General features: G+C 43.1%; 6 non-coding genes across 6 annotated transcripts; all 6 read right to left on the bottom strand.

Annotated features, from left to right (window-relative positions):
- Positions 1-416: 416 nt before the first annotated feature.
- Positions 417-535, bottom strand: LOC138237923 (5S ribosomal RNA). The gene has a single exon (XR_011189243.1). It is a non-coding gene; the product is annotated as a 5S ribosomal RNA (ribosomal RNA).
- Positions 536-2090: 1555 nt separating this feature from the next.
- On the bottom strand, positions 2091-2209 carry LOC138237894 (5S ribosomal RNA). Its single transcript, XR_011189217.1, has one exon. It is a non-coding gene; the product is annotated as a 5S ribosomal RNA (ribosomal RNA).
- A 1397-nt stretch (positions 2210-3606) lies between these two features.
- Positions 3607-3725, bottom strand: LOC138237926 (5S ribosomal RNA). Its single transcript, XR_011189246.1, has one exon. It is a non-coding gene; the product is annotated as a 5S ribosomal RNA (ribosomal RNA).
- A 1550-nt stretch (positions 3726-5275) lies between these two features.
- LOC138237893 (5S ribosomal RNA) lies at positions 5276-5394 on the bottom strand. The gene has a single exon (XR_011189216.1). It is a non-coding gene; the product is annotated as a 5S ribosomal RNA (ribosomal RNA).
- A 1399-nt stretch (positions 5395-6793) lies between these two features.
- On the bottom strand, positions 6794-6912 carry LOC138237930 (5S ribosomal RNA). Its single transcript, XR_011189250.1, has one exon. It is a non-coding gene; the product is annotated as a 5S ribosomal RNA (ribosomal RNA).
- Positions 6913-8438: 1526 nt separating this feature from the next.
- On the bottom strand, positions 8439-8557 carry LOC138237929 (5S ribosomal RNA). Its single transcript, XR_011189249.1, has one exon. It is a non-coding gene; the product is annotated as a 5S ribosomal RNA (ribosomal RNA).
- Between the last annotated feature and the right edge of the window lie 570 nt (positions 8558-9127).

The following is a 9127-nucleotide window of genomic DNA, read 5'->3' as shown; positions in this document are numbered from 1 at the left end:
TTATTTCTAGCAATGCAGGTCATTCTAAAGGCTAACACACACAGCTCTCTCCGAGTGGGCGTCTTTTCAACACCACGAAATTCTTTGCCAGGTAAATATACATCTTTGGTGAAAGCAAAACGACTGAAGAGAAGAAAAACGACCTCGATACAGAACGCCAGCCGAACAAGTCTCCACAGCCGAAGCACTGGGTCTCTTTTCAGCTGGCGATAGATAAACCTTTACTCGATCCTTTGCGGACTTATAAAACTTGTAATAAACATATACAGTATATAAGGTTGATGATGAGAATAAAAGACGCTCACGCCAATACACAAGCACCCGCGTCTCCCCACAGCTGACAGAGAAGGAGACGACAGAGCCGCACTGACTGCACGTGTGGACAGGGGGATGAGAGAGCGCCTCCTGCTGGTAAAAGCTTACAGCACCCGGTATTCCCAGGCGGTCTCCCATCCAAGTACTGACCAGGTCCGACCCTGATTAGCTTCCGAGATCAGACGAGATCGGGCGTGTTCAGGGTGGTGTGGCCGTAAGCGAGAGCAGAGCTCACTGGCGCCCTTCTTATAGAGAGCACCGCTCCCTCACTTGTTTTACGACGCTGCTTGTTTTCCTTTGCGTTTTTTCTCCATCCCCCTTTCTCTCTTCACTGCCCTCGTCCCCGCTCTTTAATTTCACTCTTTCTTCCTTCCGATGAGGACGGAGCTGCGGGAGGAAGGGCGCTATAGAGGACCGCTGATCGCTGGAGAGCTGCCGCTGTGCTTCGACATCTGAGCTCTGTGGAAAACGACCTCGATACACTTCGGAAAAGCGCGACTCCCACAACGCCAGCCGAAGCGCTGGGTCTTTTTTCTTCCAGCGGGCGATAAATAAACCTTTACTCGATCCTCTGCGGACTTGTCAAACTGGCGACTATATATGTTGTTTTTTGAAAATATTTTTTTATTAAACGTATAAAGAATTTACAAATACAAATACAACCGGAGGATCAAAATGGGTACAAGAGAACAAACAGAAAAATAAACAATTAACCGCCAGAGGTAATAAGTAAGTTATATGATTAAAGTTTATATTTTACATATATTATACGTTTTCCGTGCTTTATTCTCACATTTTTAATAGAATTTAAATAGTGTTTCAGCTCCACCTCAAAAGTACTAAAAAGGGGAGTATTATTGGACCATTTGGATTTATGGATGTGAAATTTACCAAGAATGATTAATAAATTGACTATAAATAAATGCTCTTTTTCCAAATTTTCTATTAAACAATACAATAAAATATCAAAATCCTTCAATCTAAAAAAAACCTTTAACTGCCTGCAAACAAAACTCTGTAAATCCGTCCAAAACAGTTCCACAAAACTACACCTCACAAATAAATGCACCAAAGATTCCTCTGGGGACTAAGAAGCAGCGAGTTCCCGTTAAAAAGAACCCGAATGACTACAGAGAGTTGTAACGGTAAATACGCTGTTGTTTCCCTATGTACACCCTAAATTAGTATAAAGGGGTATTTTATAGGATTGGGACAAGACGAGCAAGATGGATATTAGATTTTAACCGAGTGCACTGAGGCCGTAGCCAGTTTCTAGACATCTACTGGGGGTAGGAATATCTGTTTACTAATTTGTAAGTAATGGGTTTCACATGCTCCTTGTATTTTCTGTTCCTTCATTCTTTACAGAGACTTATGTTTAGCACCGTTTGTTAAGTGTATGCGATTGAAAGTCTTATACTGATCATTGCCGTGATACAGGTCTCAGTGAGGGCCTATTTCTGCACGCGCTGCGTGACAGAGCCACTACCGTATTTTGGGTAGATAAAAATATCATTATATGTCATTTTTGTTTTGTTTTTTAACTAAGAACAGATCAGACCACATACTCACCTAGAAATAAAGAACCCCATAAATATATTTGTGTCCTGTGCTGATTATTCTTTGCCAGGCTACAGTATATAAGGTTCATGATGAGAATAAAACACGCTCAGACAATACACAAGCACCCGCATCTCCCCACAGCTGACAGAGAGACGAAAAAGCTGCACTGCACGTGTGGACAGGGGGATGAGAGAGCGCCTCCTGCTGGTAAAAGCTTACAGCACCTGGTATTCCCAGGCGGTCTCCCATCCAAGTACTGACCAGGCCCGACCCTGCTTAGCTTCCGAGATCAGACGAGATCGGGCGTGTTCAGGGTGGTGTGGCCGTAAGCGAGAGCAGGGTTCACTGGCGCCCTTCTTATAGAGAGCACCGCTCCCTCACTTGTTTTACGACGCGGCTTGTTTTCCTCTGCGTTTTTTCTCTCCTTCCCCCTTTCTCTCTTCACTGCCTTCATCCCTGCTCTCTTTCCCTTCACCGTTTCACTCTGGCTTAAATAGAAAAAAGAACAGCTGATACAACTGAACCAAGCAATTATGCAGCTGTATGTCTAACGTCTTTCATGGAAGGTTTGGAAATGGAAATTACAACTAAAATAGAGCCTGATCTGTGAGGCAATAGGATTCGAGTGGACAGGCGGCATGGATTTAGTTAAGGTAGGTCTTGCCTAACGTCTTCAATTTCTCTGAACAAGCAACGGCAATAGATACCATCCGAAAATAAAATGTCAGCTTTTGATAAAGTTTCTAGTAAGCTATTCTCAGTTGCAGGTGGTCGGCTTTCAGAGAAAATGATTCGAGCTCTATCATCACGAGAGAGGCAAAGGACCAAGTAGAGGTTAATTCCACGCTTAAAAGTAGAAAGAATTAAAATTGAAACGTTTGGCGTCTTCAGGTGTGAGAAATGAGCGCAAGACGAAAGGAACCTACTCCGATAACGGCTCAGGCTGGTGTAGGGTCCGGCCTGTTTAACTACAATTAGACGATACATAAATAGGCATTGTCCTTTCAAAAGCAGGCTTTTGAATTTGTTGCCAATAGTATTTTTTAGAATATACAGCACAGATTTTTGGAGTTTAAGAGATCAAAAAACATCCGTAGTAACACTTTAAACACTACATTTAGTGTTGAGAAACGTAAAGTTAATACTGACGAAACAATGCTTAACCTAAGCGAAGGCCAGAACAGAGTTCGATATTGCCTATGCTTACTGCAGAAGCAACACACAACCAAGGCACCTAAAGCTGCATTACTCGCAGATGTAACACAGCACACTTCCTGTACTGCCTCCTCCCCTCGTGTTATGTTGTTCTTATTATTTCTAGCAATGCAGGTCATTCTAAAGGCGCACACACACAGCTCTCTCCGAGTGGGCGTCTTTTCAACACCACGAAATTCCCTGCCAGGTAAATATACATCTTTGATGAAAACAAAACGACTGAAGAGAAGAAAAACGACCTCGATACAGAACGCCAGCCGAACAAGTCTCCACAGCACCTTCGGCTGGGTCTCTTTTCAGCTGGCGATAGATAAACCTTTACTCGATCCTTTGCGGACTTGTAAAACTTGTAATAAACATATACAGTATATAAGGTTGATGATGAGAATAAAAGACGCTCACGCCAATACACAAGCACCCGCGTCTCCCCACAGCTGACAGAGAAGGAGACGACAGCGCCGCACTGACTGCACGTGTGGACAGGGGGATGAGAGAGCGCCTCCTGCTGGTAAAAGCTTACAGCACCCGGTATTCCCAGGCGGTCTCCCATCCAAGTACTGACCAAGCCCGAACCTGCTGAGCTTCCGAGATCAGACGAGATCGGGCGTGTTCAGGGTGGTGTGGCCGTAAGCGAGAGCAGAGCTCACTGGCGCCCTTCTTATAGAGAGCACCGCTCCCTCACTTGTTTTACGACGCGGCTTGTTTTCCTTTGCGTTTTTTCTCCATCCCCCTTTCTCTCTTCACTGCCCTCGTCCCCGCTCTTTAATTTCACTCTTTCTTCCTTCCGATGAGGACGGAGCTGCGGGAGGAAGGGCGCTATAGAGGACCGCTGATCGCTGGAGAGCTGCCGCTGTGCTTTGACATCTGAGCTCTGTGGAAAACGACCTCGATACACTTCGGAAAAGCGCGACTCCCACAACGCCAGCCGAAGCGCTGGGTCTTTTTTCTTCCAGCGGGCGATAAATAAACCTTTACTCGATCCTCTGCGGACTTGTCAAACTGGCGACTATATATGTTGTTTTTTGAAAATATTTTTTTATTAAACGTATAAAGAATTTACAAATACAAATACAACCGGAGGATCAAAATGGGTACAAGAGAACAAACAGAAAAATAAACAATTAACCGCCAGAGGTAATAAGTAAGTTATATGATTAAAGTTTATATTTTACATATATTATACGTTTTCCGTGCTTTATTCTCACATTTTTAATAGAATTTAAATAGTGTTTCAGCTCCACCTCAAAAGTACTAAAAAGGGGAGTATTATTGGACCATTTGGATTTATGGATGTGAAATTTACCAAGAATGATTAATAAATTGACTATACATATTTCCAAATTTTCTATTAAACAATACAATAAAATAGCAAAATCCTTCAATCTAAAAAAAAAAACCTTTAACTGCCTGCAAACAAAACTCTGTAAATCCGTCCAAAACAGTTTCACAAAACTACACCTCACAAATAAATGCACCAAAGATTCCTCCGGGGACTAAGAAGCAGCGAGTTACCGTTAAAAAGAACCCGAATGACTACAGAGAGTTGTAACGGTAAATACGCTGTTGTTTCCCTATGTACACCCTAAATGAGTATAAAGGGGTATTTTATAGGATTGGGACAAGACGAACAAGATGGATATTAGATTTTAACCGAGTGCACTGAGGCCGTAGCCAGTTTCTAGACATCTACTCGGGCTGGGGATATCTGTTTACTGATTTGTAAGTAATGGGTTTCACATGCTCCTTGTATTTTCTGTTCCTTCATTCTTTACAGAGACTTATGTTTAGCACCATTTGTTAAGTGTATGCGATTGAAAGTCTTATACTGATCATTGCCGTGATACAGGTCTCAGTGAGGGCCTATTTCTGCACGCGCTGCGTGACAGAGCCACTACCGTATTTTGGGTAGATAAAAATATCATTATATGTCATTTTTGTTTTGTTTTTTAACTAAGAACAGATCAGACCACATACTCACCTAGAAATAAAGAACCCCAGAAATATATTTGTGTCCTGTGCTGATTATTCTTTGCCAGGCTACAGTATATAAGGTTCATGATGAGAATAAAACACGCTCAGACAATACACAAGCACCCGCGTCTCCCCACAGCTGACAGAGAGACGAAAAAGCTGCACTGCACGTGTGGACAGGGGGGATGAGAGAGCGCCTCCTGCTGGTAAAAGCTTACAGCACCTGGTATTCCCAGGCGGTCTCCCATCCAAGTACTGACCAGGCCCGACCCTGCTTAGCTTCCGAGATCAGACGAGATCGGGCGTGTTCAGGGTGGTGTGGCCGTAAGCGAGAGCAGAGCTCACTGGCGCCCTTCTTATAGAGAGGACCGCTCCCTCACTTGTTTTACGACGCGGCTTGTTTTCCTCTGCGTTTTTTCTCTCCTTCCCCCTTTCTCTCTCTTCACTGCCTTCATCCCTGCTCTCTTTCCCTTCACCGTTTCACTCTGGCTTAAATAGAAAAAAGAACAGCTGATACAACTGAACCAAGCAATTATGCAGCTGTATGTCTAACGTCTTTCATGGAAGGTTTGGAAATGGAAATTACAATTAAAATAGAGCCTGATCTGTGAGGCAATAGGATTCTAGTGGACAGGCGGCATGGATTTAGTTAAGGTAGGTCTTGCCTAACGTCTTCAATTTCTCTGAACAAGCAACGGCAATAGATACCATCCGAAAATAAAATGTCAGCTTTTGATAAAGTTTCTAGTAAGCTATTCTCAGTTGCAGGTGGTCGGCTTTCAGAGAAAATGATTCGAGCTCTATCATCACGAGAGAGGCAAAGGACCAAGTAGAGGCTAATTCCACGCTTAAAAGTAGAAAGAATTAAAATTGAAACGTTTGGCGTCTTCAGGTGTGAGAAATGAGCGCAAGACGAAAGGAACCTACTCCGATAACGGCTCAGGCTGGTGTAGGGTCCGGCCTGTTTAACTACAATTAGACGATACATAAATAGGCATTGTCCTTTCAAAAGCAGGCTTTTGAATTTGTTGCCAATAGTATTTTTTAGAATATACAGCACAGATTTTTGGAGTTTAAGAGATCAAAAAACATCCGTAGTAACACTTTAAACACTACATTTAGTGTTGAGAAACGTAAAGTTAATACTGACGAAACAATGCTTAACCTAAGCGAAGGCCAGAACTGAGTTAGATGTTGCCTATGCTTACTGCAGAAGCAACACACAACCAAGGCACCTAAAGCTGCATTACTCGCAGATGTAACACAGCACACTTCCTGTACTGCCTCCTCCCCTCGTGTTATGTTGTTCTTATTATTTCTAGCAATGCAGGTCATTCTAAAGGCTAACACACACAGCTCTCTCCGAGTGGGCGTCTTTTCAACACCACGAAATTCTTTGCCAGGTAAATATACATCTTTGATGAAAACAAAACGACTGAAAAGAAGAAAAACGACCTCGATACAGAACGCCAGCCGAACAAGTCTCCACAGCCGCTTCGACTGGGTCTCCTTTCAGCTGGCGATAGATAAACCTTTACTCGATCCTTTGCGGACTTGTAAAACTTGTAATAAACATATACAGTATATAAGGTTGATGATGAGAATAAAAGACGCTCACGCCAATACACAAGCACCCGCGTCTCCCCACAGCTGACAGAGAAGGAGACGACAGAGCCGCACTGACTGCACGTGTGAACAGGGGGATGAGAGAGCGCCTCCTGCTGGTAAAAGCTTACAGCACCTGGTATTCCCAGGCGGTCTCCCATCCAAGTACTGACCAGGCCCGACCCTGCTTAGCTTCCGAGATCAGACGAGATCGGGCGTGTTCAGGGTGGTGTGGCCGTAAGCGAGAACAGAGCTCACTGGCGCCCTTCTTATAGAGAGCACCGCTCCCTCACTTGTTTTACGAAGCTGCTTTTTTTCCTTTGTGTTTTTTCTCCATCCCCCTTTCTCTCTTCACTGCCCTCGTCCCCGCTCTTTAATTTCACTCTTTCTTCCTTCCAATGAGGACCGCTGTGGAGAGCTGCCGCTGTGCTTTGACATCTGAGCTCTGTGGAAAACGACCTCGATACACTTCGGAAAAGCGCGACTCCCACAACGCCAGCCGAAGCGCTGGGTCTTTTTTCTTCCAGCTGGCGATAAATAAACCTTTACTCGATCCTCTGCGGACTTGTCAAACTGGCGACTATATATGTTGTTTTTTGAAAATATTTTTTTATTAAACGTATAAAGAATTTACAAATACAAATACAACCGGAGGATCAAAATGGGTACAAGAGAACAAACAGAAAAATAAACAATTAACCGCCAGAGGTAATAAGTAAGTTATATGATTAAAGTTTATATTTTACATATATTATATGTTTTCCGTGCTTTATTCTCACATTTTTAATAGAATTTAAATAGTGTTTCAGCTCCACCTCAAAAGTACTAAAAAGGGGAGTATTATTGGACCATTTGGATTTATGGATGTGAAATTTACCAAGAATGATTAATAAATTGACTATAAATAAATGCTCTTTTTCCAAATTTTCTATTAAACAATACAATAAAATAGCAAAATCCTTCAATCTAAAAAAAACCTTTAACTGCCTGCAAACAAAACTCTGTAAATCCGTCCAAAACAGTTCCACAAAACTACACCTCACAAATAAATGCACCAAAGATTCCTCTGGGGACTAAGAAGCAGCGAGTTACCGTTAAAAAGAACCCGAATGACTACAGAGAGTTGTAACGGTAAATACGCTGTTGTTTCCCTATGTACACCCTAAATGAGTATAAAGGGGTATTTTATAGGATTGGGACAAGACGAGCAAGATGGATATTAGATTTTAACCGAGTGCACTGAGGCCGTAGCCAGTTTCTAGACATCTACTGGGGGTAGGAATATCTCTTTACTAATTTGTAAGTAATGGGTTTCACATGCTCCTTGTATTTTCTGTTCCTTCATTCTTTACAGAGACTTATGTTTAGCACCGTTTGTTAAGTGTATGCGATTGTAAGTCTTATACTGATCATTGCCGTGATACAGGTCTCAGTGAGGGCCTATTTCTGCACGCGCTGCGTGACAGAGCCACTACCGTATTTTGGGTAGATAAAAATATCATTATATGTCATTTTTGTTTTGTTTTTTAACTAAGAACAGATCAGACCACATACTCACCTAGAAATAAAGAACCCCAGAAATATAGGTGTGTCCTGTGCTGATTATTCTTTGCCAGGCTACAGTATATAAGGTTGATGATGAGAATAAAACACGCTCAGACAATACACAAGCACCCGCGTCTCCCCACAGCTGACAGAGAAGGAGACGACAGAGCCGCACTGACTGCACGTGTGGACAGGGGGATGAGAGAGCGCCTCCTGCTGGTAAAAGCTTACAGCACCTGGTATTCCCAGGCGGTCTCCCATCCAAGTACTGACCAGGCCCGACCCTGCTTAGCTTCCGAGATCAGACGAGATCGGGCGTGTTCAGGGTGGTGTGGCCGTAAGCGAGAGCAGAGCTCACTGGCGCCCTTCTTATAGAGAGGACCGCTCCTTCACTTCTTTTACGACGCGGCTTGTTTTCCTTTGCGTTTTTTTCTCCTTCCCCCTTTCTCTCTCTTCACTGCCTTCATCTCTGCTCTCTTTCCCTTCACTGTTTCACTCTGGCTTAAATAGAAAAAAGAACAGCTGATACAACTGAACCAAGCAATTATGCAGCTGTATGTCTAACGTCTTTCATGGAAGGTTTGGAAATGGAAATTACAACTAAAATAGAGCCTGATCTGTGAGGCAATAGGATTCTAGTGGACAGGCGGCATGGATTTAGGCAAGGTAGGTCTTGCTTAACGTCTTCAATTTCTCTGAACAAGCAACGGCAATAGATACCATCCGAGAATAAAATGTCAGCTTTTGATAAGGTTTCTAGTAAGCTATTAATTCTCAGTTGCAGGTGGTCGGCTTTCAGAGAAAATGATTCGAGCTCTATCATCACGAGAGAGGCAAAGGACCAAGTAGAGGTTAATTCCACGCTTAAAAGTAGAAAGAATTAAAATTGAAACGTTTGGCGTCTTCAGGTGTG

This window comes from Lepisosteus oculatus, chromosome 3, assembly GCF_040954835.1.
Source record: "Lepisosteus oculatus isolate fLepOcu1 chromosome 3, fLepOcu1.hap2, whole genome shotgun sequence".
NCBI lineage: Eukaryota > Metazoa > Chordata > Actinopteri > Semionotiformes > Lepisosteidae > Lepisosteus > Lepisosteus oculatus.
Note: the sequence above shows the minus strand (reverse complement) of the source record. Positions and strands in the feature narration are given on the sequence as shown.